Raw genomic sequence first — 5,000 nt, 5'->3', positions numbered from 1 at the left:
TGCCGAGTGCCCATATTGTAGACGCACATCTTCAGTCTAGTCCAGTATGCACTTACACAGTACGTCCACCAGTAGCCTAAACCCAAGTGTTTCCACATTGTAAGTTTCCTTATATGACCTGGCATTAGTGAAATGGTTCAGATTACAGGTGTGGCTATCTAACAAAACATTATTAGTATAACACAGTGGTTCCCAACCTACGGTACGCGTACCGTAGGTGGTACTTGCGCCCCCTGCTGGTGGTACTTGGAAGGCTCTGTGGGGGTAAAAAAAAAAAAAAAAAAAGTTTTTGTGCAAAATCCATGGTGGTCATTAGTAGTAGTTTTCAAACATGTGAAAGTGAAATAATAATAATTATTATTAATATTATTGGCAGTGTTTCTCAAGGTAGGTGATACTTGCGCCCCCCCCTGCTGGTGGTACTTGATCCCTGGAATCCCAATGTTTAAATTATGAAATAAACCCAACTTTAAAATCAATTGTAAAACATGTTTATCTATCAAAATAATACTACGAGTGAAAATAAACTTGTGATCATTGAAATTGACGTTTATTTTGTTGTCTTGAGATTTAGAAACAAATATTTGTTTCTGACGGACACTATACCTATATACACTATTACCTGCCCGCCCCGCATGGTTACACAAGTGGTGAACAAAGACGAGGAGGGATGCTAAAGTGGATCAAAACGGGAGGGAATCGTAGAAGAGCTGTAGTAGAGGAGAGCAGCAACGATGAAGCACAAGGAGGTGAAGACAGCAGTCAACCCAGCACAAGTGCAGCTGCTGCAGGTTGCACATAGGCTGCAGGTTGGAATAAATTTGCCTCCTGCGTGAACTGTGCATAGCTGAATAGACTGTATTTTAACGTCGGTCATATGGTGGTACTTGGAGAGCCAACTACTTTCTCAGGTGGTACTTGGTGTAAAAAGGTTGGGAACCACTGGACTATAACAGATGTCGAAGGCGTAGGCTACCACAGCAAAATGATGAGCTGCTATCAGAATATGACCAGAGTAGATCAAATAGAACCTACTACCTAGCATTTTGCAAAATGTCTATGGGAAAATAAATGGCAGATGAAAGGTCTCTGGTACGCATGCTGAAGCAGGAAGTGACGTTGTGACTTTGGCTCTCTCTTGCCGGGGATTTGTCCTTTTCTAGCAGCAGATTATTCACCCACACAGGTCAGAGGTCACTTCAAGTCACCTGTTTGTGGCCTTTTGCTGTCCGCTGCAGAAGTGCTGAAACCGTGTCACTGGGTGAGTGGAAGGGTCAACTGGTCGTTTTCATTATGAAAAGGAACCTAATAGTGGTCACAGTCTGTGGTAACCAATAGTGAGTTTCTAGTGAAATAATCCCTCTTTTCCTATGGTACTATGGTACAACTGTTTGACCTGTAGTCTCTGCATGTTATTTTAGACCTCGACAGCCTGCTGGTTGTGTCAGTGTCTGTGAGGGCCTGCTAACTCATCAAGGGTCAATAATATAGCTGCAATGAAATTAGCACAATAATATTCCTGTCATCTTCGTATCAGGATTACATTTTAAAGTGTGTCTAGTAGTAGGGAATTTGTGGTATACTATGGCACTATAATCTTCCAATAATCTTTCTATAGGGACTTATAGTGTATGGTGCTTAAAAGAGAGTTTGCATTCTTAATGGTAATGGTATTACTACCATAATCCTATAATATTCCTACATCATATTAGTTTAGATGTAATATTTGTGGGCTAGAGTAGGCTACTAATATTTATTATGGAATTAGGCTATATACTGTAGTGATTTTTTGGGGGGAGGTCTCTCTTTCTCTGTCTCTCTCTCACACACACACACACACACACACACACACACACACACTCTCTCTCTCTCTCTCTCTCTCTCTCTCTCTCTCTCTCTGTCTGGCTGTCAGTTGATCTGTCCATCGTTAATCCCCTTGGTGACATATGGTTTTTCTTGGAGCTCCTCTGCTGTGTCATGTTATGGACGCTCGAGTGTGTATTATCCCATAATAGGCTTTAGCTGTCGTTATATAGCCACACATCACTTGGATTCACTGGAGCCAGATGAGCCTCAGCTGCTGATGGTCAGCACAGGCCTGCTGTGTGTGTGTGTGTGTGTCTGTGTGTGTGTGTGTGTGTGTGTGTGTGTGTGTGTCTGTGTGTGTGTGTGTGTGTGTGTGTGGGGTGTGTGTGTGTATGTTTGTGTGGGGTGTGTGTGTGTATGTTTGTGTGGGGTGTTTGTGTGTGTGTGTGTGTGTGTGTGTCTGTGTGTATGTGTGTGTCTGTGTGTGTGTGTGGGGGGTGTGTGTGTGTGTGTGTGTGTGTGTAGGGAGGGAGGGGATGTAATATGCCATCCATATGGCACAACACAATAATCTATTGATTGTAGTCGCCTGAATCAAATCATGTCGGGCGATTTATCTGAATTGGAGTGATGTAAATGAATGTCAGCAATAGGCGGCTGTGTGTTACTGCACAGGCCTGTATGTGTGTATGTCTCGGTTTTATTATAGCATTCATAGTAATCCTATTACATTTTCTAATGGCTGCCATAGAAATATCATAGCAACACCATAAGTCGTAGGAATATGATAGGAGATGTAACATAGGCTATCATAGGGTCACTTTAAACATGCTAGTTAGCAGCACAGGCACAAGACACTGTAAGGTTCAGTAGGATTCTTATTCTTATTGAAGGCAGATTATAGTGGTTTGTTTAAAGAGAGATGGAGCCTGTTTCAACTTGTTCACACCATTTCCCACCATTTCTCCTTCCTCCTCCCAGCCGAGCCACCTGTCTTTATCAGCTTTTATACCGTGGTCTGGGTGAATACTCCTTTCTGATTGGCCGGCAGGTGTGCATTAAAACCGTTTGACGCACACGTAGTCTGGCTCAGGTCTAATCACATGTTGTAAATTCATCCACTCCCCCAACCTGCACAGCTGTTTCATCAAACAGCACAGTAACGTTATATTCAACTCGCTGCATCAGATTCAAGATTCAAGATTCAAGATTTTTATTGTCACTCCATGGTACAAGTATCACGTGTGAAATTCTTGTGCTGTGGACTCTGTTTACAACATAGTACAAATATAACAGGGCATATGAGTGCAAAAACAACAAGACACACAACAAGCAATAAGGCAGTATAGTGATAAGACAAGTCAGAGACAGTGGCATATTCACTGCACATAGGTGCACATTAGGGGTGGGGGAAAAAATCGATTCACCTAAGTATCGCGATTTTTAATGTCACGATTTTTTGGATCGATCTTTTATTCCAGAATCGATAATCGCAAATTAAAAAAAAAAAAAAAAAAAAAAAAAAGTCAGGCCACTCACTGAACAGCAGGCCAGGCGCCGCCTACTGGTTTACTAGTGGTTTTATTACTTTATTAGTTAGTCTGAAGTAATAATTACACTTCAGGGTTAAAGTGGGTGCATCTCATTGTAAAATTGGACTTCAAACGGCCCAAATCTGGCTTCAAACGGCCCAAATTTCACGCGCGTTGGCCCATATCGGCCTGGCCTGCTTGGTATCTAATGCCCGGCCTGAATTATGATCCCAGTCCGCCCCTGTTTTTAACTATATCGCCCAGCCCTACTCATGATATATAATATACAGTCTCTAGTGTATGATTCAACTTTTCCCATGTTCTAATCTAGTGTAAAAAAGCAAACAAACTGAAAAAATAAAAGAAAAAAATAAACAAAAATCGCAATAAATCGTAATATCGAATCGCAATAATCGTAGAATCGCAATACTTAAGAATCGCAATATAAATCGAATCGGCACCCAAGAATCGTGATAGTATCGAATCGGGAGATAAGTGAATCGCCACAGCCCTAGTGCACATGTCATGTAGCTTCCCTGCACCATACCAGCTCATATCCAAGGTTCATCCTATTTACTGGAACAGCAAACGATGTTTCCATTGCATGAGAAGCTGATGGGGTGCTAATGCTTGTTCCAGGTATTCTTCTTAACGCTTAATACAACTCGCTGGTTCTTGAACACAGTGTTTTCTCATGACTGTGAACACCCCCACACTAGAATACATGACTGTGAACACCCCCACACTAGAATACACGACTGTGAACACCCCCACACTAGAATACACGACTGTGAACACCCCCACACTAGAATACATGACTGTGAACACCCCCACACTAGAATACATGACTGTGAACACCCCCACACTAGACTACATGACTGTGAACACCCCCACACTAGAATATACGCTGGCTTCATTCAATTTGATTCCAGATTTGATGCGTGTGATGTGCAATGGAGCCTATTCCAGGCGTTTGTACTTAGGCACGGTGAGCATCCCAAACACAATAGCAGAGAGAGAGGGAGGGAGGGGAAAGCAGGGATGGAGAGAAAACAGAGAGAGAGAGGAAAGTGCTTGCTGCATCTTCTTTCACAGCTCTCTGAGCATCTGGGGCGTGTTCAAGAGACAGAGAGAGAGAGAGAAAGCGAGAGAGAGAGAGAATGAAACAACACATGGGAACTATGAAATGAGATGGAGAGGGGAAGGGCGAGAGAGAAAGAGAAGTGCGCTGATTACATGACGTAGATGGTGTGTGCTGAGCTGCAGTGTGTAGGTGGTGTGTGCTGAGCTGCAGTGTGTGTGTAGATGGTGTGTGCTGAGCTGCAGTGTGTGTGTAGATGGTGTGTGCTGAGCTGCAGTGTGTGTGTAGATGGTGTGTGCTGAGCTGCAGTGTGTGTGTAGATGTTGTGTTCTGAGCTGCAGTGTGTGTGTAGATGTTGTGTGCTGAGCTGCAGTGTGTGTGTAGATGTTGTGTTCTGAGCTGCAGTGTGTGTGTAGATGTTGTGTTCTGAGCTGCAGTGTGTGTGTAGATGTTGTGTTCTGAGCTGCAGTGTGTGTAGATGGTGTGTTCTGAGCTGCAGGGTGTGTGTAGATGTTGTGTTCTGAGCTGCAGTGTGTGTGTAGATGGTGTGTGCTGAGCTGCAGTGTGTGTGTAGATGGTGT

At 43.3% G+C, this 5,000-nt stretch overlaps 1 protein-coding gene across 2 annotated transcripts in view; it reads left to right on the top strand.

Moving 5' to 3' along the window:
* The window catches only part of gnao1a (guanine nucleotide binding protein (G protein), alpha activating activity polypeptide O, a), a gene marked incomplete at its 3' end in the record, with an annotated part of 167,293 nt that overhangs the window by 7,509 nt on the left and 154,784 nt on the right, over positions 1-5,000 (top strand). The window lies entirely within an intron of this gene.

Source organism: Poromitra crassiceps (genome assembly GCF_964638095.1).
Source record: "Poromitra crassiceps genome assembly, chromosome: 18".
NCBI lineage: Eukaryota > Metazoa > Chordata > Actinopteri > Beryciformes > Melamphaidae > Poromitra > Poromitra crassiceps.
This window is presented reverse-complemented; position numbering and strand designations above follow the sequence as displayed.